Source organism: Rhinoderma darwinii, chromosome 4 (genome assembly GCF_050947455.1).
Source record: "Rhinoderma darwinii isolate aRhiDar2 chromosome 4, aRhiDar2.hap1, whole genome shotgun sequence".
NCBI lineage: Eukaryota > Metazoa > Chordata > Amphibia > Anura > Rhinodermatidae > Rhinoderma > Rhinoderma darwinii.
The window spans coordinates 375,276,184-375,302,185 of NC_134690.1; the positions used below are offsets into that span (position 1 = coordinate 375,276,184).

At 40.5% G+C, this 26,002-nt stretch overlaps 1 pseudogene; it reads right to left on the minus strand.

The window, feature by feature from the left end:
- Positions 1 to 2,464: 2,464 nt before the first annotated feature.
- Positions 2,465 to 2,555, minus strand: LOC142761467 (U2 spliceosomal RNA; annotated as a pseudogene).
- Positions 2,556 to 26,002: the final 23,447 nt, after the last annotated feature.

Sequence of the window (26,002 nt, forward strand, 5' to 3'; positions counted from 1 at the left end):
AAAAGCTGTGTAAGGGCTTGTTTTTTGCGGGACGGGTTGTAGTTTGTATCGGTACTATTTTGGCGTACATGCGACTTTTTGATCACTTTTTATTGTATATTTTGTGAGGGGCGGTGACCAAAAAATAGTGATTCTGGCATAGTTTTTCGTTTATTTTTTTTGCGGCGTTCACCGTGCGGGAAAAATAATATTATAGTTTTATAGTTGGGGTCTTTACGAACGCGGTGATACCAAATGTGTGTCATTTTTTTTTACGTATTCATTTTTTTTCCTATAATAAAAGACTTATAATAGGAAAAAAGCAGTTCATGTTTATGTCACTTATAACTTTTATTTTTACACTTTTTTTAAAACATTTTTATTCTTTTTTTAACTTTTTTCACTTGTCCCACTAGGGGACACTTAGACTTGCAGCTCTGATCGCTGCTGGAATACATTACACTACACACGTAGTGTAATGCATTCCAACTGTCATTGTGACGTGACAGTCACACTGACAGGAAGCCTACGACGACCACCCTCGGGGTGGTCCTCATAGGCTTCTGTACATGGCAACCCGGAAGCCATTGTCTGGCGTCCGGTTGCCATGGGTACCATCGCCAGCCCCCGTGATTTCACATGGGGGCTGCCGATCGGCGCTAAAGACCTTAATTGTGGCGTTCAAAATCGAGCGCCGCAATTAAGGGGTTAACTGCCGATATCAGCGGCGACAGGCCGCTGATCGGCAACGGGGAGAGCAGGGCTGACACCCTGCACAGTTAACCGCCGCTGCGGTGTAGCGCCGCGCGGCGGTTAGCTGTCAAAGCACTGACGTAACTGTACGTCAAGGTGCGCGAACTTACTGCTCACCATGACGTACAGTTACGTCATGGTGCGTTAAGGGGTTAAAGTCAATGGGGTATATTGGTCACCATTAGTGTCCGTCATGTGATGGATCCTGCACTATTGTTATTTTTATTTTTCTGTTTCTATAACAGAAAAATGAAATAAAATCGAGCACAACCTAAATGAGCTGTTAATAATCAATATAAAATACATTTTATAACAAAACCATTTGTGTGCAGGAAACACTTTTATTGTAAGGACATTTTGTGAACATTTGTTGTTTAGAAGACTTTCTGCTTGGTCTTTTTGTTGTCTACAGTTCGGTTATATCCTAGTTGTTCGATGCTTCCTAGGCACATTTTGTTTTTTTTAATGTGTTTTCTTAGGTTGTCCTTGTGGGGGGAAAGATGTCTTGTCTGGACATAGCCAATATCTACAGTTGGGGTAGCTCCTGGGTCTTTGGTTTTATTATGAGACCCTCTTGTTGTCCTCCAGAGTCATCTCTCTGATCTTCTTTTCCTCAACTGGATGGGCGTCCGGCTTAATATCACCCCATTGATGTTTCCAGTTACCCACAACAGATCTTCCACCTGATATTTCTGATCTTTTTCTTCTGGTTTCAGGCTTGTTTCATGAAGTCTAAACATTTTTTCAGAGCTGAACTTTTTTGGGCAATGTTGGTATTGATTGTCCGGATATTAAGGGAATGGCGTCTTGGGGTCTTACAGGAATACTTGACATTGATGATTAGTGTGCGCAGTTCCCAAGCTCCCTGGGGCATTGGAGCTTGATGTTCTCCAGCCCCCTCTCCGCTTCCTCTGGACATGGTTCAATTGTTTGATAATTTGTTGTCATTTATCTGCTTATAAGATCTTATTAAGCACATCTCAGGAGACCACTCATGTAAATTTTTTCTGTGGATGTTGTGGTCTTCTTTTTTCTTTGTTTTTAGATTTTTATTGAAAGCCCGAGTCATGCATTCTATCACCCAATGTGCAAAAAAAGTGCAGTGGTGCCACACAAAAAAGTGCACAAAGGATGCGGTCTATCGCAGGCCTACTCCTAAAGGAGAGAGGCCCCGTATAACCATTCACCGACCCTCCGAACCATAAACCCCTAAGGATCAAGGATTGATGGTCCTCCCTCGCCGAAGTTCAGGGAGACCCAACAACATTTCATAGGCTTCCACCTGGTCTGCCACCCCATGTCCACCTAGGAACCTGCATCGGATTTGCCCCTCATGGAGGGTTGCAGGGGAAGTCAGCACCAGTATTTTCACACATCTTCCCGCTAGACCTCGGGAGGGTCCCAGAAGGGTACCGCATCCCATTAATCTTTGTGACAAACGTGACGAACACACAGTGAAAACCAATATTAACTAAGTGAATGTGCGCTATGATACAGCCTGATATAAAAATGCCCAGCCAGCAGGGATCTTGCCCACAGTGAGTTTGGGCACCCCAGGATCACCACTGCTGGGCACTTAGCAACTCAGGCTTTCAAACTACCTGACCCATAGCATCGATCCAGTGGCTGCCTGGTCACCTACAAATGGTACTTGTAAACCAGATGCATACACCAGAGCATACCACTGTGTTGTTCTCTGCCCCTCTCATCTGCGTTATGTCATCCCCCTATGATAGGGTTCTAATCCACCGGCAGGGATGATTACTAACCTTTGATAAGAACAGATACTACACTTGATCTTAGCCAAAAGGCCGAGAAGCGATGTTGTGGTCTTCTTGATGGTTGTCTTCTCTTAATCTTATGCTTTTTCTGACATCTGTTCAGTCCACAGAACATTGGTGACTTTCCTCCGAATCTTTGTTGCTCCTTATGAAAGATTGACAGCCCGTTTTTCAGAATCCTCTGTGAGGGACTAATAATATCTTTAGGTACCTTATAGCGCTGATTATCCATGAACATCTGATCAGCGAACACAGATCCTGGCTTGATGTTCTCAGGTTGACCAGATTGTAAACCCAGCAGTGGAGAAGACAATAGCTTTCTAGTTTGTTGTTTGGATAACAGATGTTTTTTTTTATCCGTTTTCTCCAGCGGGTTCTGTTGTAAAATTCCAACTCTTTGATTTATGATCCCGTACTTTGTAGACTGATATTCCATCGGCTTCTTAGATGTTGCTGGTGCTAGTTTAGTATGGTAAGAAGATGACTTGACAGTATTGGTATCTACAATCTTTGAATGGTTTATCAATCTGGGTTCAGATAAGAACTCTGAAAAATAAAGTTATAATGAATACCTAATACAAAAACATTTCTAAGATATATACATTTATAGATGGCTGCTGGTTGCACAAGGGTTAAAAAGAATGAAGACCATGATACTCTGTAGTGGGTTCCTTATGATGTAAATTAAGTGGTAATGGGTCCGAGCACATTTATGGGTCAAATTGTGTTGCACAATCCATCCCTACTACCCCGCTGCATAGCGATTTCTCAGCAAAAAATAAATAAAATAACAATTATAGGAATTTTTGAATGTACTTTATGTTGCTGGGTAGTCATGATATACAACATACATATAAATGAATTTATTACCTTTGTCCCTGAAGACTGCAGCCGCACATTTCTTGCCAAAACGGAGAGCAGTCTGTGATACAAAGAGGGGAAATAAGTTGATATAATAAATATTATATGTTACATTCACACCAGTGTGTGACATTAGTACTATCCATGGCTTCCATTGTACGCTGAAACATGTCATTACAAGATTACTGGTATAAGACACACAGGGGAAAATCCAGGGATGAACATGATGGACGTGTGTCTTTTTTTCAACCGTACTATGTAACTATGATCTGTTATCTGTACATGTGTAAATTTAGGGGAGACTCCGATTGTGTCTTCTCTGCTATCCAGAAATCAAATAAATACACATAAAATGTAATACAAGTATAGAGACTGCAGGGAAATAATAGATGATAATTTCCTCGCTTACCTCCTTTTCTTGGATGGAGAAATCCACCTGAATATGATGTGAATGACAAACCACAGAAAAATGAAGATGACAATGGGACAATGTCGTCACTCACAGCAACAATTTTATCTAATGGCCTTTTAACCATTTCTAGATCAGTAGTGAAACTTCAAGAGAAAAAAAAAAATTGATTACTGTATATAAGTCTGCACTTACTGACAGTGTATAATTATACATAGGCTGAGGTGCCAGGTAAATAATAGGGGCAGGTTAGATACCAGCAGTGCCAGCTGAGCTGATTATAGCCTTATGCACTAAAAAATTGTGTACAACATCTTTACATTATGGGAAAGTGTGACTGGCACATTATGTATCCAGCACGATATAGTTTTTCCAGGAGTAACAACCCCCCTTTTGCCACCCTTCCAAACCTAACTTTGGTCAAAGCCTAAAATAAATCATTCTCAGCTTCGGTGCCCAGACATATACGCCACTGAATTATGCCAAATAGTATTACTACCAGTTGATGCCACCTTGTATATCAGATGCTATTAAAATATAACTTCCTCTTCCTGTGTTGCCAAAATACTGCCCCCTAGAGTCGATGGAAAGTGCTAAGTCAAACGGCTTAGCTTTCTGCTCTGATGGAGTAAGATGCGACAAATATATTAAGAGGCAAATAAAGTGGCAGCCATGATACCTTGATGGCAATATGCCCCATATACAGTGACAAACACAGAACTCCCAAATGCAGTGCTAGCCACATACCCCACACTCAACTATACAAAATCAGTTGATGCTTTACATACCCCACTATACAAAATAGGTATGAGCGTCTCATGATGCTTGACAGATAAGAGTTGATAGAAACTTCTTTAAAGAAGTAATCTCATCACAGACAATCTGTTTAATATGGAAGCCACCATGTCGATTAGATGATCGCCACATGTGTGGCTCCTGAGATTCCTGGGAAAAAGCCCAATTTGCTGGTCAAAGATGCAGGGGAAACGTAGTTATAAGTGCATTATAAGTGTTACAGCGCCTATTAGATTAGCTAGGAGATTGGGCATTACTAAACTAGTGACAGATCCTCTTTAATACATGTATTTGCTACATATCTGGTGTAATGCGCCTTTAAGCGATGTCGTTCACTGTTATATGCTGTTTTTGTTCTTGCGGTGTATCCTGATTCTTAGCGGTACACATGAAACTTGTACATTGGTGAAAATGGCTATTGTCTGACAAGTTGGGAGAAGAGAACAGCTGCAATGTTCTGCAGTGGAGAAGACGGGTGTCTATCTGACAACAAAGATGCCTCAAGCAAATTGCATCCCTTGTGTTTTGTGTTTGAAGACTGTTTGACCAAGAAAGGCAGGTGCTTGGTTTGTCAAACTTCTCATTTTAGGCGCCAGGATGTACGGGCTGGATGATATTTTGTGGCTGCATTTACCACTTAGTAACAGTGTGATGGCGGATGCATGGGCGCACGTGTGTCATGGTGCCTGGAGGTGGTTCTTAGTGTATAAAATGGTGATAAGCACGCCATTTGGTGTTCAGTGTTGAGAGGACGTTTGGAGTGACCTGAACTACTGTGTGCTATGGAGAGGAGAGGTGCTGTTGCGAGAGGGGAAGCTGCATTGAGGTGGAAGGAAGATTTGTACCGACTATTCAAGAGCTGGCACTACGGAGCTGGAGTTTGACTGGTGAGGACTGACTTAGTCAGTATTACGTTGCTGGGTCTGGGGTAGTGACGGGTCCAGAAGAGCGAGTTGGGGTGTTGTGTAAAGCCCCACTGTACTTATAGCTGGGCTAGCGGTCAAGTAAGGGAACATACAAGAAGAGTGGCCCAAGACAGTCATAAGAGGTGTACCAGTAGTATGTGACTAAAGGGAGAGTTGGTTCATGTTGAGGCTCATAAGTCTGAATAACAAAGCAGTCAGCAACCACAGGCATAAGGGTCAGTAGACCAAAGCACATTGTAAAAGCCACCATCTTCAGGAATGCTAATCCCATCCAGATAGCCCCTGTATCAAGTAGGGGTGCCCTAAGCCCTGTGCCTGTCGGTCACCAGTCTAAGTCAGCCATCTTGCCTGCCTGAATCGCAACTAAGATTGTGCCTCATTGTAGCGAGAGCATTGTACATGGTTTATATAACCAATATCTGTGCCTTCCAGTATCCCGGTAAGAAATGTACATATTATAACTCCCTATCTCTCCCTGCAACATCCATGCGGGGTATACACCATCGCACCCCACTATTACATATTCTCTGGTATATTAACCCCTTCCGCATTTGGGCGCACTTTTACATCCTAATTTGAGGTTTTTTTTACGGTAATAGAACATCCAGTGCATGGTGCGGCCACAGGAGCTTTGCCTGTGCTATCAGCAGCAGGTGCCAGGTGTAATATACAGCCGACATCCTGCTGCAATGGACAGGATCAAAAATAACTTCAAACACAGCTGTTTAACCCCTTAGATGCTATGGTCAATTAGAGCCACAGCATCTTAGGGGCTCCCTCTGTCACCTCGACCCCAAGGGCATGGCGTTTCAATAGTGCTTTAGTATAATGAGCATACCAAAGTGTTCTAGAAATGATTAAACATCGCATTGTGAACTAGGTAGAGGGAAGAGAAAAAATGAAGCGCTGAGAAAAATCATGGAACATATAAATAGTTTTCTCTGTTTGCCGATGAGTTGGACTTAATATTAATCATCATTGCAGATGAAATTCTTCCAAAATAACTGGTAGACTCCAATTCAATGGACACAATATGACCCAGTATGTAATATTATCTAAAACTAGAGCAAAGACAAAATAAACTCCAAACAAACTATTAAAAGACAGATGTTTATAAAAATGACGCAAAGCTCAAGTTCTTATTGAGACCATTGGTAACCATTGTACCCAATGACCCTATCCACCTACATTCCCTCTGCGCTAAGACTCCCCTGTTTCCACAGTTTATTTTATCAATACCCTTAACTTTAAAGATTTTTGGATCACAGCCACAATGGATTTTTATAATGTTTCGGTATTGTTTTGAACAAAGAAATTTCTTTAACATCCTTTGCTACATGTTCCCTGGTACTTATTCGCAGCTCTCTTGATGTGAGTCCCACGTAAATTTTGAGACAACCACAAGTTGCTTTATAGATTATATTATTGGTTCTACATGAAATATATTGGAAAATGTTTTGTTTCTCACCATCTGCTGAGACACTAGATATGCAGTCACTGCATGGGTAACCTCCCTCAATCGGTCCTCTTGTACCAAATTAATTCTAGACTTTTGCCACATAGTAACTTCTGACTAAGGGCTCATTCAGACGAGCGTGATTTCAATGGGGCTATTCACACATGCGTGAGTTTTCAGGCAGCGAGTGTCTGTTGTGTGAAACTCACTGCATGTCCTATATTGGTGCGTTTTCACGCACCTAACCACCCATTGAAGGGTGCATAAACTTGAATAAACTTTCTTTCGTATTATGTAATTGGCCAGTTTAGTGCTGTCACTGGTGTGATCTCGGAATACTGAGGTCACATGACGGTCTGCCCCATGAACCGGCTATTCTGAGTTGTTTCACAGGTATCTCAGGGATTGAATGTCAATAAATTCCTATGGGTATAATGTTTGTACTATATAACACTTTATTAGAATATAATGGTAATTTTGATACAATTTTTTTTTTCTGTTATGTAGTACGGAGTACTTTGGTATAATTCAACAATAATAAAAAATATATTGGAAAACACAAAAAACAACACACAACACACGGACCCATTGATTTCAATGGGGCCATTCACACATGCGTGAGTTTTCACGCAATGAGTGTCCGTTGAATTCAATGGGTGCGTGAAAACCACGCCACACACACGGACCAGATTTACGCACGTTTTACACGCGCGTGAATCTGATTTGCTCGTGTGAATGTAGTCAACCTGCTGCAAGCTTTTTCAAAACTTAGCAAAGAGACGACTGCACTCCAGACTGACCAACGCAGTAGCACCATCATCAATACCGGCTAACCTCACATGCCTCACCAAAGAGACATAAAAAAACATAGCCTAAGTCTATAGTAGGTTCCCTGCGACTTGTACTATTGTTTCTACAAAGCTACTTAGAATAAAGAAGTATTTTTCTAACCCTAACTAGTAGACTCCGCTTTTCAGGACTTTGAAAAAGAAAAAAAAAGGATAGGACGTAAGCACACAAGAAGTATGCACAAATGTATGCAGGGCATCCGTCATGTCATGTCCATAGAAAGCAATGAACATGCTGTGGCGCATGTTTTGACACTGTTTTTTCATTTTAAACTTTCACGTCAGACGTACAGTAAAAATTAGATGTGAACGGAGTGTAACAGAGGCTTCTAACAGAGCCTCCACTGCAGGTGTGTACAGAGCCTTAGATCATGAAAAAATATACTGCAAAAAAACACGCGTGTGAACCCAGGTTATGTTGCAGTGTAGAGACATAACTTGAAGCTCTTGGGCCCCAATACAAAGTCTATAAAACAACCCCTCCAACTATCACATGTCATCGATAGCACTACTGTTCTCTTATGTGGCAGAAGGGCCAATGGGTTCCCTCAGGTTCCAGGGTGCGACTTCACTTTACGTCAACATAATCGGTTTCTTAAAATGTTTCTTGAATGAGGGGACACTTGCCATACTTTGTCTTACATAGTTACATAGTTACATAGTTACATAGTTAGTACGGCTGAAAAAAGACACATGTTCAACCAAGGGACGGGAAAAGGGAAGGAAAAAATTTCTACACATAGGAGCGAATACTTTTTTGTTCTAGGAGATTATCTAACCCTTTTTTAAAGCTATCTACTGTCCCTGCTGTGACCAGCACCTGCAGTAGGCTATTCCATAGATTCACAGTTCTTACAGTAAAGAAGGCCTGTCGCCTCTGCAGGTTGAACCTTTTTTTCTCCAGACGGAGGGAGTGCCTCCTTGTTTTTTTAGGGGGTTTTACATGGAACAGGATTTCACCATATTTTTTGTATGTGCCATTAATATATTTATATAAGTTAATCATGTCCCCCCTTAGTCGTCTTTTTTTCAAGGCTAAATAGGTTTAATTCTTTTAATCTTTCCACATAACTTAGATTCTCCATGCCCCTAATTAGCTTCGTTGCTCAACTCCAGGGCATCCTTTCTATGAACTGGAGCCCAGAACTGAACTGCATATTCTAGATGAGGCCTCACTAATGCTTTGTAAAGTGGTAATATTACATCCCTGTCCCGTGAGTCCATGCCTATTTTAATACACGACAATATCCTGCTGGCCTTTGAAGCAGCTGATTGACACTGCATGCTGTTATTTAGTTTATGATTTACAAGTACACCCAGATCCTTCTCAACAAGTGACTCCCCCAGTATAGCTCCCCCTAGGACATATGATGCATGCAGATTGTTGGTACCCAGATGCATAACTTTACATTTATCTACATTAAACTTCATTTGCCAACTGGATGCCCAAACACTTAGTTTGTTTAAATCTGCTTGCAATTCACGAACATCTTCCATAGACTGAACTATATTACATAGCTTGGTGTCATCTGCAAAAATTTAAACAGTGCTATTAATCCCATCCTCCATATCATTAATAAATAAGTTGAATAATAGTGGTCCCAGCACTGAACCCTGGGGTACACCACTTATTACCAGGGACCATTCAGAGTAGGAATCATTGACCACAACTCTCTGGATACGGTCCTTGAGCCAATTCTCAATCCAATTACAAACTATACTTTCTAAACCTATAGTCCTTAATTTACCCATTAGACGTCTATGGGGGACATTGTCAAATGCCTTTGCAAAGTCCAAAAACACTATATCCACAGCGGCCCCTCTGTCTAGGCTTCTGCTTACCTCTTCATAAAAACAGATTAGGTTAGTTTGACAACTTCTGTCCTTAGTAAAACCGTGCTGGCTGTCACTTATAATACCATTTTTTGTCACATAATCCTGTATATAGTCCATCAATAGCCCCTCAAACATTTTCCCCACGATGGATGTTAAGCTTACTGGTCTATAATTACCCAGGGAAGACATAGAGCCCTTTTTGAAAATAGGCACCACATTTGCCCTGCGCCAGTCCCTTGGCACTATTCCAGTCACTAGAGATTCTCTGAATATTATGAAAAGGGGGACAGAAATAACTGAACTAAGCTCTTTAAGAATTCTAGGGTGTAACCCATCTGGTCCTGGGGCCTTGTGAACATTTATTTGATTTAATTTAGCTTGGATCATATCTTCATTCATCCAATTCAGTATATCAACTGATATATTAACAGCACTGGCACCGGCTACATCAGCTGCTCTTTCTTCTGTTGTATATACAGAGCTAAAGAACCCATTTAGTAACTCTGCCTTCTCTTGATCCCTTGTCACCAACTCCCAATTACTACTATCTAGGGGTCCTACATGTTCAGACCTTGGCTTTTTAGCATTTATATACTTGAAGAATCTTTTGGGATTTTGGATGCAAATATCCTAAAACTGCATCTTCATCCGATAGTTATTTTATTTTGTGGAGCCCACCTGATAATTAGTACATGACTACAGTCTACATCTATGTATTGGTCCTGCTCTGTGCCACAACACCAGTCATGTCTTCCCACCCTCCGCTTTAACAATCGTTTTTAGCATGTCATGCTAACAAATTTATTCCCTTGTTGCTTAGCACACAAATCCGATTTATTACTGTTCTGAGATTTTACTCGCACAAAAGTTGTGACTGAGGAATCAAACAAATGAGCAATTTGCAAATAACCTCCTGAGATTAGGCGCTAGGGAAGATATGTGAAGGGTCTAATGATGAAGGAACAGCTGTTCTGTGAATACTTAGCTGGAATATAAAACCTACATAATGATCTCTTTCATATAGAATGATTGTACTAGGATTTCGCTATATAACCTGTAATCTAAAGCACATTGCATGATGGCACCATAAGTTATTACCATTACAAATTCTTCATGTCACATGGAAAGCTCCATCTTGCCATTTCAGTATGAATATATACTGATAAGCCTCTGTTCACATTACCGTTATTGTTTTCCAACATTTTTAATGGCAAGAAAAGCACACTCTGCAGCACTATTCTTCCTGTCAAAAATGCCTAGACTCTGTCAGAAACCTAATAAATCCCATTAAAGTCAATGGGACTCACAGATATCTGTTCCCTAATGGATGCCAATTTTTTAATTCCACTTGTATGTGAAACAATGTACCCCTGTGTCCTGTAAAAGGAAAAATGAAAGTTTTTAAAAAAAACAAACAATAATATGGGTAACTTAATAGGACGGTCGTACCAAATAGTTATATACCATTCTGATGCCATCGCCCCATGCTATTTAAAGTACTTTGTACTTTTCTCCTTAAACAAATGTATCTTTTAGCATTAAATACTATCGCAATTAGAGAAGACTTCTCTCCAGCGATCTGACACAAATAGAATTCTAGAGATACTAAGTATCCGCCCTGTTCTGTCGACGTAATGATTTCCCTCTGTGTGAGATTATTTAGCATAAATGGGCATGGGACAGAGGCCTTACAGCGTTGCTATACGCGTTACTAAGGAAGCTACAGCTGACGGCAGTTTAAAAGAACACCGCCAGCAATGTTTTTTAAGGTCAGAAGAAGCGCTACGCTTAGCGCAAAACAGGCTGTAACCTGCAATCTGCTATGTCCTTCCTTGTATGCTTTTAAGTTTTTGCTTGATGCCACATTAAAGAAAGAATACAAACCACGGATGAGTGCCGTAATTCCATCTCTCACTACTTGCTGCATTAAGATAAATAGTAGCCTAAGAGGGGCAGTTTGTCCTAGGTATATGTGGGCTGTTTAGGTGTGCCTTCCCTTTTTCCGAGAAATCATGGCAAGTATCGAGTCATGAGTCTTGACTATAAAGTTTTTTGCTGAGGAGAGAATTAATCCAGTTCTTGAGCTGCAGATATCGAAACAACTCACCACTGGGGACCTGTCTAGACGTCTGAAGATCACCGAACAAGAGAATCCGAGAATGAGTGGGTGAGAGAAGGTGATGAACCCTAAGTATACCATGAGACCACCACCATTTAATGGCCTGATAATTGTCTGCTCCCAGGGAGAACAGGGGGTTATGCCATAAGGAGATGAGGGGTAGGTGGGGAGAGATTAATCTGCTAGAATATTTGATAGAGTCCCAAACCGATAAAATATGTGTGAGGGAGGGGGTAAGGAGGGTAGAGCGTAAGGGGGGGGGCATCCATGGCAAAGATTATATGAGGGAGGGCAATACCTCCGGAATATACAGGTACACCCATAGAGGCATGTTCGCGATTACATGTAATCTAGTTAAGGGTGCTATCACAGCTGCTTGATAATATTTGGAACACTCAAACCCCCGTCAGGTTTCAACGAGTATAGGGTGGACCTGGATATTCTAGGACGCGTTCCACGCCAAATAAATGAAAAAAATACGATTTTGAAGGAGACGTAATATGTGTTGTGGGACTTTAATTGGCAGGGTTTGGAACAGATATAAAAGTTTGGGAAGGATACTCATTTTAACTGCATGTATGCGCCCAATCCAGGAAAGATATGTAGATTGCCATGACACCAGAGAAGAGGTGAGAGTACGGATAAGGGAAGAATAATTGGCAGAATATAGCTGGTCGTAGGAGGGGGTTAGGTGGATGCCCAGGTATTCCAGTGATTGTTTAGCCCAGTGAAAGGGAAAGTGCCTACGAATGGAATGCATGGCTTCAGTGGAAAGGTTAATATTTAATGCTACAGATTTTGAGGGGTTTATAGTGAGGCCAGATATTGAGGCAAAATTGGATAGAGTGTTCAATAAGTTGGGAAGGGAAATATTGGGTTGGGAGAGTATTATCAGCATATCATCAGCAAAAAGGGATAATTTATGGTGCATGCCCGCTAGTTCCAATCCCCTAATGTTCGGATTTTGGCGAAGAGAGCCAGGATGAATAAGATGGGAGAGAGAGGGCATCGTTGTCTCGTGCCTCGTTCGATTATAAAAGGATCAGAATGATAACCGGCATAACAAACTTTGGCTGTAGGGGTAGAATAGAGGGCGTGCACCCAGGACATAAAGTGGCGCTGGAAACCCCACTTTCCCAAGGCGAAATCCATGTAGGATCAGGAAACCGTATCAAAGGCCTTTTGTATATCAAGTGAAAGGAGCATCGAAGCCACATTTCTTTTACGAGCCATATTGATCAAATATATAACTCGTTTGGTGCAGTCACTAGTCTGTCTACCCGGGACAAAGCCAGCCTGGTCCCAATGGATAATCGCGTCAAGGAAGCGATTAATCCGGGTCACTAATATTTTGGCAGGAGTTTAAAGGCATGGTGTTGCCAGAAAAACATGTTTTTTTTTTAAAAATTAAACATTTAGTGTGTGGGTGATTAAACATGGTTCAAATTTTTTTTATTTTTTTCACGAGTCAGGAAATAGTCAGGAAATATTATAAATTAATTCTAATTTATAATACTACCCATTTTTGGTCACTAGATGGAGCTAGTTCCCAAAATTGCAGCATTGCAACATTGGGTTAAAAGCCCTCGCTCTAGTGAGCTCTCAGCATCCCCCCCTCCTTTATCCTGGCTAGTGCCGGGATAAACGAGGGGTTTGAAATGTTTAACCTCCTACACTGTGTGTCGCCATTTTTTGAGGTAACCCACAGTGTAGTAGGTTTACATACAGTAGTAAACACACACAAACACTAACATACATTGAAATCTCTTACCTGCTCCTGCCGCCGCGGCTCCCTCCGGCCCGTCCGCTCCCTTTGCTGCCGCTGTTCCATGTGCACAAGTCCGGAAGCCGCGACCGGAAGTAGTAATATTACTGTCCGGCCGCGACTTCCGGTCCACAGGAAAATGGCGCCGGACGGCGCCAATTTCGAATAGGACTGTGTGGGAGCGGCGCATGCGCAGTTCCCACACAGACGCCGTACACGGCAGTCAATGGGACGGGAGCCGTTCGCAGTCCCTATGGGACTGTGGCTGCCGTACTCCATGTCTGTGTGTGTCGTTAATCGACACACACAGAAATGGAACAAAAAATGGCAGCCCCCATAGGGAAGAAAAAGTGTAAAAATAAGAAAAAGTAAAACACAAACACACAAATGAATAAAAACGTTTTTATTAAAGCACTAACATCTTTAACATATAAAAAAAATTATTTGCCATGACACTGTTCCTTTAATGTCGGTATTTAATAGGGATATTGGCCTGTAGTTGGGGCTTGGGAATCATTGCTATGTGGGCATGAAGGGTGGGTGAAAGAGGAGTGGTGCCAGATCTAAGGGCATTAAAGAGTTGGGTTAAATATGGAGTTAATAATGGGGAGAGTTTTTTTTATAATATAATGGGGGGAAACCATCTGGGCCAGGAGACTTGGAGGGTTTCAAGTCCTTGATGGCATCCTGAACCTCTGATTCAGATATCTCGGCCTCCAAGGTGTCAAGGTTGGAAGGCGACATCTCCGGAAAGGTCAGGTTGGCAAATAGGCATTCTGCCGTCAAGGAGTCAAATGGTGGAGGAGAGGAATACAAGTTGGAGATGAAGTTTTGAAATAGAGAGGTTATTTTATTGTCATTTATAACCAGACTAAACATATTAACCCCTTAATGACCGCCGATACGTCTTTTTACGGCGGTCATTAGTGGGCTTTATTCTAGAGCGCCGCCAAACTACGTCGCTGCATTAGAATAAAGTAAACAGAGCAGGGAGCCGTGAAATCTCCCTGCTCTCAGCTGCCAGAAGCAGCTGAGGGCTGGGGGCATCCCTGCTCTGCCGGGTGAGATCGATATTAGTATCGATCTCACCCGTTTAACCCTTCAGATGCGGTGCACAATAGCGAGCACCGCATCTGAATGGTTTTGCAGAGAGGGAGGGAGCTCCCTCTCATCTCACTGACACCCGGCGATAAAATCGCCGAGTGTCTGTGTCTTCTATGGCAGCCGGGGGTCTAATAAAGACCCCCAGGTCTGCCTGCAGCGAATGCCTGCTAGATCATGCCGCAGGCATGACCTAGCAGATGCCTGTCCGTTTTAAACGGACAGGCAGTAATACACTGCAATACAAAAGTATTGCAGTGTATTATAATAGCGATCGGAGGATAGGGAAGTCCCCTAGTGGGACTAGTAAAAAAGTTAAAAAAGTTTAATAAAGTTAATTAAAAAAAAAAGTGAAAAAAAAAAAAATGAAAAACCCAGCTTTTCCCCTTACAAAATGCTTTACTATTAAAAAAAACTACAATAAAGCAAAAAAGTTACACATATTTGGTATCGCCGCGTCCGTAACGACCCCGACTATAAAGCTGTTACATTATTTAACCCGCACGGTGAACGTCGTAAAAAATAAAATAAAAAACAATGGAAAAATTGCTGTTTTCTGTTAATCCTGACTTAAAAAAAATGTGATAGAAAGTGATCAAAAAGTCGCATCTACTCTCAAATGGTACCAATAAAAACTGCAAGTCGTCCCGCAAAAAACAAGACCTTATACAGCTATGCCGACGCAAAAATAAAAAAGTTACAGCTCTTCGAATGTGACAATGGAAAAATCTAAAAAATGGCTTGGACATTAGGGCCCAGAATGCCAGCAGGGGGAAGGGGTTAATGTTTTTATTATTATTATTATTATTATTATTATTATTATTATTATTTTTATGTTCAGGTTTTTTTTAAACCTCTGAGATTGTAAAGTATCTCAGTCTATGTCGATCACACCTTTTCTAAAAGCATCCAAGTCATTCTTTGTTATTGTTATGTTTTGAAGAGCCAAGACCTTCGAATGACTCACAATGACCAATCATAAAAGCTGTAATTTACCTAATTTTAGATAATGGGTTTTGAAATGAGAAATATTCTTTAATGTTGTTGAACTGCTAAGTATTGAACCCGGAGCACTGTAGGAGATTTGAAGCATGTACATGTGAAGAGAAGAAGCTGTCATGCTGTGATCTGGAATGAAACTCACTAGCAATAATGGATAATAAACCAAAACTAAATGCTTATCTGGAATCAAGAGCAAGACAAACAAATAAAAGTTTAGGGTGCATGTAAAGGATTTTCATGCAATCGGTTTTCTGCAGCTTTCAACACATCTGGAGTTCAGTGATATAATAGTAGTGGATTCAGAAAAACAATTGTTTTCCTATAATTCTCATGAACGAGACGAGAAATCCAAACACAAAACAGCAAAATGATGATGACAAGAGGCAGACATGTTTATATAAACCACAGCAAATAAATAGATGCATTTTATTTAAAAAAAAATAAGCATCAGAAGACAAAATGTAACAATAATAATAATAATAATAATAATAAAAAATGATTGTTTAAAACTAGTACTGTTCCCTTTTATAAAGTGGATTGTCATAGGGAAGACTAATAAAATGGACCCCAAGAACCTTTGAGGTTAAAGTGACTGTCTGGTGCGAAATTTCCTGCCCTATTGTTGATGTACGTGCATAATAAATGGACCTGTTATGTTGTAATTGCAAATGCTTCTGTCTCCTTCTTTTCTACTCGATCACGAGAGTTTCATAGGATTAACAACAGTCCAAGACCATCTCATCTTCCCTGAGTGCGTTACTTGCTATATCCAGGGCTGTATTTATACATCATGTTGCCCAAGACACTGAGACTGATTACCCTCCGGTTTCGTTAATTGAGGTCATGTATGAATGCAGTTCCACCAGTTTAGGCTTCGTTCACATCTGCGTCAGGTTTCCCGTTCACAGGTTCCGTCAAACCTCTCCGTCAAGGAAGCTCATGAATGAAAACCATAGCTTTCCGTTTGCATTACCATTGATTTCAGTGGTAATGCTCCCGTTGCTAATGGTTTCCATTTGTCTCCGTTCCTGTGAGGTTTCCGTTTTTCGGCGGAATCAATAGCATAGTCGACTACGCTATTGATTCCTCCAAAAAAACGGAACAGCCTCTATTTATAATAGAGAGACATGACATCTCCCTTGGAAACCAAAAACATAATTTATTTACGTCTATAGTAGCCTAAAGGCCCTTTTACATCGGCCGATAATCGGCCTGTGCAGCGAGCGCCGATCAACGAGACATTGTTGATTGGCACTCGTTTGCTCCTGCCACACGGGGATAGTCCCTATACGGTATTATCATGTTGGCAGCGTGTCTCCCTGTTTACACAGGGAGATGAGCTGCTGACAACGATATTTAACTTTTTAAAAACGATACGACCATCAGGTGATCGAGTGTTTGCTTGTCATCTGCTAATGGCTGCCCTATCTACACACGGCAATTGTCGGAAACGAGCGTTCGAATGCTCGTCTGCCGGATAATCGCCCAGTGTAAAACCTTCTTAACCCCTTCAGGACCCAGCCTGTTTTGGCCTTCAGGACACAGCCGATTTTTTCAAATCGGACATGTGTCACTTTATGTGGTAATAACATCGGAATGCTTTTACCTATCCAAGCGATTCTGAGATTGTTTCCTCGTGACATGTTGTACTTTATGTTAGTGAAAAAATGTGGTCGATAATTTTGGTAGTTATTTCTGAAAAACACCAAAATTTAGAAAAAATTTGCAAAAATTAGCATTTTTCTAAATTTAAACATATATCTGCTTGTAAAACAAATAGTAATACCATGCAAAATAGTTACTAGTTAACATTACCCATATGTCTACTTTATATTTGCATCGTTTTTTGAACGTCCTTTTATTTTTCTAGGACAATACAAGGCTTAGAACTTTAGCAGCAATTTCTCATATTTTAAAGAAAATTTCAAAAGGCCATTTTTTCAGGGACCAGTTCAGTTCTGAAGTGGCTTTGAGGTCTTTATATATTAGAAAACCTCCAGAAGTCATCCCATTTTGAAAACTGCACCCCTCAAGGTATTCGAATCAGCATTCACAAAGTGTTTTAATCCTTTAGGCGTTTCACAGGAATTAAAGCAAAGTAGAGGTGAAATTTACAAATGTTATTTTTTTTGCCGAAATTCATTCCAAATTAAAAAAAAATTGTAGCACAGAAGGTTTTACCCGAGAAGTGCAACTCAATATTTTATTGCCCAGATTCTGCAATTTTTAGAAATATCCCACATATGGCCCTAGTGTGCTAATGGACTGAAACACAGACCTTAGAATCAAAGGAGCACCCAGTGGATTTTGGGCCTCCTTTTTTTTATGTATATATTTTAGGCACCTTGTCAGGTTTGAAGAGGTCTTGTGGTGTCAAAACAGTGGAAACACCCCAAAAGTTACCCCATTTTGGAAACTACACCCCACAAGGAATTTATCTAGGGGTATAGTTAGCATTTTGACCACACAGGTTTTTCACTAAATATATTGGAATTAGTCTGTAAAAATGAAAATCTACTTTTTTGTAGAAAAAACATAGAAATCTTTAATATTTACAAGGAATAATGCAGAAAATGCACCCCAACATTTGTAAATCAATGTCTCCCAATTACGGCAATACCCCATATGTGGTAATAAACTGCTAATTGGACCCACAGCAGGGCTCAGAAGGGAAGGAGCGCCATTTGGATTTTGGAGCATGGATTTTGCTGGATGGGTCTTTGGTTCCATGTCGCGTTTGCAACGCCCTGGAGGGACCAAAACAGGGGAAACCCCCCAAAAGTGATCCCATTTTGGAAACTACACCTCACAAGGAATTTATCTAGGGGTATAGTTAGCATTTTGACCACACAGGGTTTTCGCTAAATATATTGAAATTGGTCTGTAAAAATGAAAATCTACTGTTTTTCTGAAAAAACATAGACATTTTTAATATTTACAAGGAATAACGAAGAAAATTCACCCCAACATTTGTAAAGCAATGTCTCCCAATTACGGCAATAGCCCATATGTGGTAATAAACTGCTGATTGGACCCATGGCAGCGCTCAGAAGGGAAGGAGCGCCATTTGGATTTTGGAGCACGGATTTTGCTGGATTGGTTTTCGGTGCCATGTCGCGTTTGCAACACCCTGGAGGGACCAAAACAAGGGAAACCCCCAAAAGTTAGCCCATTTTGGAAATACCGCTCAAGGAATTTTTCTACGGATATAGTGAGCATTTAGACCCCACGGGTCTTTTGCAGAATTTATTAGAATTAGGCCACGAAAATGAATATCACAATTTTTTTCCACTAAAATGTTGAATTTTCTCATTTTCACAAGGGATAAAGGAGAAAAAAAAAAAAAATTTTTGTAAAGCAATTTCTCCCGAGTACAGAAATACTCCACATGTGGTCATACATTTTTTTTCATTAGAAATGAATTAACCCTTTCAGGACTGATCCATTTTTTGCTTTCTTATTTTCGTTTTTTTCACTCCCCGCCTTCCAAGAGCCATAACTTTTTTATTTTTCCGTCAATAGATTGGTGTGAGGGCTTATTTCTTGCGGGAGGATTTGTAGTTTCTATTGAAACCATTTAAAGTGCCATAAAATGTACTGGGAAACGGAAAAAAAATTATTTGCGGGCTGATATAGGAAAAAAAATCGGATTCCAATTTTTGGGGTTTTCGTTTTTACAGCTTTCACCATGCGGTAAAAACGAAAACTTTACTTTATTCTGTGGCTCAATACAATTATGTTGATACCAAATGAATATAGTTTTTTAATATTATACTACTTTTACAAAGAAAAATCTATTTGTTAAAATAAAAATAGTTTTGTTTCACCACATTCTGAGAGACGTAACTTTTTTATTTTTCGGTTTATTGAGCGGTGGGAGGTCTTATTTTTTGCCGTATGAGCTGTAGTTTAAATTGTTACCATTGTTTGGTACATATAAAGTGATCAAAAAGTTGTATTACATTTTTGTTTGAGAGCTAAGGTGACAAAAAAACAGCGATTTTGGCGTTTTCAATTATTAACGTTTTTTACGGTGTTCACCGTGCGAGTTAAATAATGGTATATTGTAAGAATTCTGCATTTTACGGACGTAGCGATACCAATTTTGTTTATTTTTTACATTACTTTAGAAGAAAAATGGGAAAAGTTTTTTTTTTTTAACTTTAAACTTTTTTTTTTCTCACTACTAATAACTTTAATTCTTCTACACATTTTATTAGTCCCCTTAGGGGACTTGAACCAGCGATCATTGGATCGCTGGTAGAATATACTGCAATACTAATGTATTGAAGTATATTGGTATTTTTACAGGCTTCTATAACTGCACGATCGCTGTTCCTGTCCGTTAGTCCCGGGTGTCAGCTGTAATACACAGCCGACACCCACAGCGTATGGATCAGGCTCCATACATCACCCCCCACACCATGACGTGCTATTAAGTCATAGTGCTCAAAGGGGTTAATGCACAGCGGATGCTGTGAATATTGCAATTTTCCACTGGTATGCCATTTTAGTGCATAATATGTTGTGCCCAGTTTGTGCCACTGAAGAGAAATACCTCATAAAACGTTAAGCGGGTTCTCTCGGGTATGGCGATGCCATATATGTGGGTGCAAACTATTGTTTGGGTACGCTGCAGGGCTCAGAAGGGATGGAGCGACATTTTGCTTTTGGAGTGCAGATTTTGCTTGGTAATAGTTCTGTTTGGGGTATTGCTGGTATTTCAGTTTATAATGTGGGGGCATATGTAATCTGCTAAGCCACACCCCCTTTTTATACACTTTGTAAAAAATGTCTAGTATTTGGCAAATTGTTTGACAGATTCTAGATGTGTCAAACAAATTGTACGACTACGTACTGAAATTGGTAAATAAAATCCACAAATTAAGGAAAAACTATTTTCTGCATCCAATAAAGAACTTAACTTTATGCAAAGAAGAGGGATCACTTACATTAAAATAATCTCATATAAACTGTATCTTCTGAGCTTTGATTGATAGCTTGAGAGCTTGGTGGTTATTACATTTGTCTAGAATTAAAGGACCTGTTTTTTATTTAATATTTCTTCTTATTAATGGATTTTGATGCCATCCAAGTAAAAGTTAGAGGAACGCAAGTATCCTCATCTAATTATATTGAAAAACCCTTTGCCATTACTGCTGGGATTCATAGTCAATTCATCTTGGTCAGTAATGGCTATAGTCACATGACAGGTGGCCATCATGTAGACTCTGTTGCCATTACTCATAAAAATTTTATACTGTGCCCTATGTTACTTTAAAGGGAATGCATAATTAAAAAATGATACATTATTTAATTCAGGTTTTTATCATAATTTATATTTAAATATTTTCTAACAATTTTTGGTGGTGTTTTTTTTGTAACTATCCACATAAAAAAAATAATCTAGAATTATTACAGTTGTCACACTGGCCACTAGAGCAGTCACGATTGGCTGACGCTTCCTGTTTTCTGTAGTTGCCTTGTCAGCTTTGCTGTATAGATTGGGACAGGATAAGAAGTGTCATCTGATTATAATTAGAGGGTTGGCAAGTTAATGAGAGCTCTATTGTACTGCTGGAGACCTAGGTAATTCAGGACAGAAACACTTTCCACTTGTAAGGGGGGTAAACCTATAACCTCCTTATATAAAAGACTATAGGAATATTGGGGTCACTGTATATATGCTGTATATTTTGTATATATGCTGTGTCATACTGAGCTCCAGCTTGTATGTAATTAAATGTGTAGGGATTAGTATTGTATTGTTGTCTGCTGTCACTAGATGTCACTATTGTAATAAATATATTTAGAGCTGTCTGTGGCCAAGGCCACCTGGTGTGCAGTTGTTCCTTGTACTGAGCTGAGAGACAAGACCTAGGCAGGAGGCATGGAGCAGTTCCCTAAGAAAGGGCCTGATGAAGGGGAAACCTCAGAGGAGTTTGGAAAGATGCAACTGCAGATGGACATGTCAGAGAAGTAGCGTTTGCAGAAATCTCTAACTCGGCTTCTGTGAGAAGCGCCACAATGCTGGCATTCGGGACAAGTGGCTTTTTTTTGCCAGGGAGAGGAATGTAGGAGTTGCCTGGAGCACCTGTTGTTGTGGAACTGTTAGGCCTTGGTGTCTCCATCGGGAACATGGTTGGTGAACTGTAGGCCAGAGAGAGCTGGGGAAGAAATCCAAGTGGAGACTGGTGTAGATGCCAAGGGGAGAAAATCCTAAAGGAAGACCTGTTTAAATGAACACAGGCCTGGGTTGGGAACTCTGGGGAGTTAACAGGGACCTGGGACAAAGAGGAACATTATCGCTGTTAAATTGTATATATTCTGGAGAGTTTGGTTCAGGCACAGTCATGGACTGAACAGATATTTTGAAGGAGGGAATGGTAGAGGGGGGACTTTTGAGATCAGCAGTTACTCTCCTCCTGTCTGTGTACGGAAAGTTATGTTGAGCATGCAATTATGAGAGTTGCTTTTCTTGTAAGCTAGTGAGTAGACGGGGTGAGGGGAACGCGGCCCTCTGCCCTCTGTGCAGACAATTGTGTCCTGTGTGGAGCGAAAGCTGGATTATGAGTAACAGTAGTATTCTGTGTGAAAGTTGTTTGTCTGGTATGAAAGGATGTATGTGTGTTGGGTTCCAGAATGTTCATCCGCCCTTAAAGGGGTTTTCCCACGAAGGACATTTGTAGGATACATGATAAAAGTGTATGATCACTGGGGACTTCACCACTGGCACCCAAACTGATCTCTAGAATGGGAGTTCTGAACCCCGTTCCTTCTCTCTGCATGGTTGGATTGAGGAGGAATTTATATAGAGCGGTGGTCGCGCATGTATGCTGCTGCTCCATTCAATGTCTATTATAGGCTTCTGGCCGCAGATGAAAGACGGCGGCGGGCTCAGAAGCTGAGCTTGCGCCATCAGCCTGAAGGATGTCAGCTGTATGCTACAGCAGACATCCTGCTGTAACGGCAGGGAATGGAGCTAGCTCCGCTCCCTGCCATTAACACCTCAGATGCCGCGATCAAAAGCGATCGCAGCATCTTAGTTGTTTCCAGGAGACCGGCATCGCTGCGATGTGGTGCACGGATGCCGATCGTTACTATGGCTTACTGGTCTGTCACGTATGGAAGCCTATTAGGCCTCGCCCAGAGGCGGAGTCTAATAGGCTTGCTGTCAGTGAATAGCTGACAGCTGTAATGCATTGCATTACGTGGGTAGTGCAATGTATTAGAATAAAGATAAGAGGTGCAGGTCTTTAAGTCCCCTAGTGGGACAAAAAAAAGTTATAAAACAGTAAAAAAAAAAAAAACTGCCTTTAAGTCTTTTATTATAGGAAAGAAAAGTGAAACCGTTAAAAAAGTACACATATTTGGTATCACCGCGTCCGTAACGACCCAAACTATAAAACTTTAATGTTATTTTTCCCGCACGGTGAACACTTCGCTTGCCAAAAAAATGTAATAAAAAGTGATCAAAAAATTGCGTGTACCCCAAACTGGTACCAATGAAAACTACAGATTGTCTCACAACAAATAAGCCCTCACACAGCTCCGGTGCAGAAAAAAAGAAAAAAAGTTCTGGCTCTCAGAATATGGCGACGAAAAATATGCAGAGTGTTCCAAAAGCGGATAAGATTGGGCACCATTTATCAGTCCGACACTGGCCACACATATGCGGGTTATTATTTATTTACCGCATTATTATACCCTCTTATTATGCCCTCATGTACTCCGCACAGATTACATATGTCCCCACATTATAAACTGAAATACCAGCAAAACCCCAAACAGAACAACTGCCAAGCAAAATCTGCACTCCAAATGCCAAATGTCGCTCCCTCGCTTATGAACCCTGCAGCATGCCCACACACCAGTTTACGTCCACTTATATGGCATCACCATACCCAGGAGAACTGGCTTAACAGTTTATGAAGTATTTGTCTTTAGTGGCACAAACTGGGCACAACATATTGTGCACTAAAATGGCATATCGGCAGAAAATTGCAATTTTCACTTTGCACCATCCGCTGGGCACTAATTTCTAATGTAGAATCACCTGTGGGGTCAAAATGCTCACTACACCCCTTAAAATGCCCTAAGGGGTGTAGTTTCCAATATGGGGGTCACTACTTGGGGGTTTGTTTTACTATTTGACTCCAGGGCCCTGCAATTTTGGGCCAATTCTGTGAAAATCACCAAAATAGACCTCAAATGCTCATGGTGCTCTTCACTTCTGAGCCATGTCATATGTCCAGGCAAATGATAAATTCCTTGACGGGTGCAGTTTCCAAAATATGGTCACTTCTTGGGTTTCCACTGAACTCTGGTACCTCAGGGGTTTTGCATATGCGACATGGTGGTCGAAAACCAAGACAGTAAAATCTGCATGCCAAATAGCGCTCCTGCCATTCTGAGCCCTGCCGTGCGTCCAAACAGCAGTTTATGACAACATGTGGGGTATTGCCGTAATCAGGAAAAATTGTTTTTCAAATGTTGGGGTGCTTTTTCTCCAGTATCCCTTGTGAAAATGAAGACATTGTACAATTTAGTGGAACAAATTGTAGATTTTCATTTTCACGGCCTAATTCCAATAAATTCTGCAAAAGACCTGTGGGGTCTAAATGCTCACTATGTCCCTAGATAGATTCCTTGAGGGGTGTAGTTTCCCAAATGGGGTCACTTTTGGGGGGTTTCCACTGTTTTGGCCTCTCATTGGCTTTGCAAATGAAACATGGCACCTGAAAAACTATCGAGCAAAATTTGAGCTCCAAAAGCGAAATGGTGCTCCTTCCCTTCTGAGCCCTGCCGTTGGTCCAAACAGCAGTTTATTACCACATATGGGGTATTGCCGTACTCAGAAGAGTTTTCTTTACAAATTTTGGGGTTCTTTTTCTCCTTTATCTATTGAGAAAATGGAAAAATCTGAGCTAAAACGACATTTTATTAGAAAAAACTTAGATTTTCATTTTCACAGACTAATTTCACTAAATTCAGCAAAATACCTGTGGGGGTCAAAATGCTCACTATACCCCTTAATAAATTCCTTGAGGGGTGTAGTCTGCGAAATGGTGTCTTTTTTTGGGGTGTTTACTTTGTTTTGGCTCCACAAGACCTCTTCAAACCAGACATGGTGCCTAAAATATATTCTAATAAAAATAAGGCCCCAATATTCACTAGGTGCTCCTTTGGTGCTGAGGCCTGTGTTTCCGTCCAGTAGCACGCTAGGGCCACATGTGGGATATTTCTAAAAACTTCAGAATCTGGGCAATAAATATTGAGTTGCATTTATCTAGTAAAACCTTCTGTGTTACAAAAAAAAACTGGATTAAAACTGATTTTCTGCAAAAAAAAAAATTACTTTTTTAAATTTCACCTTTAATTTGCTTTAATGCTTGTGAAACGCCTAAAGGGTTAAAAAAACTTTCTAAATGCTGTTTTGAATACTTTGAGGGGTTCAATATTTAACCCCTTAAGGACGCAGCCTAGTTTGGGCCTTAAGGCTCAGAGCCCATTTTTCAAATCTGACATATTTCACTTTATGTGGTAATAACGTCGCAATGCTTAAACCTATCCAAGCGATTCTGAGATTGTTTTCTCGTGAAACATTGGGCTTCATGTTCGTGGTAAAATTTGGTCGATATATTCAGTCTTTATTTGAGAAAAATTGCAAAATTGAGAGAAAATTTAGAAAAAATAGCATTTTTCAGAATTTAAATGCATCTGCTTGAAAAACAGACGGTTATACCACCCAAAATAGTTACTAGTTCACATTTCCCATATGTCTACTTTAGATTGGCATCGTTTTTTGAACATTATTTTATTTTTCTTGGACGTTACAAGGCTTAGAACATAAACAGCAATTTCTCATATTTTTAAGAAAATTTCAAAAGCCTTTTTTTTAAGGTACCTGTTCAGTTCTGAAGTGGCTTTGAGGGGCCTATGTATTAGAAACCGCCATAAAGCACCCCATTTTAAAAACTAGACCCCTCAAAGTATTCAAAACAGCATTTAGAAAGTTTTTTAACCCTTCAGGCATTTCACAGGAATTAAAGCAAAGTGGAGGTGAAATTTGCAAATTTCGTTTTTCTTTCTGAATTTCAATTTTATTCAATTTTTTTTCTGTAACATAGAAGGTTTTACCAGAGAAACACAACTAAATATGTATTGTCCAGATTCTGCAGTTTTTAGAAATGTCCCACATGTGGCTCTATTGTGCTCGTGGACTAAAACACAAGCCCCAGAAGCAAAGAAGCACCTAGTGCATTTTGGTGGTGCTTATTTATTAGCATATATTTTAGGCAGCATGCCAGGTTTGGAGAGGTGTTGAGATGCCAAAACAGTAGGAATCCCCCAAAACTGACCCCATTTTGG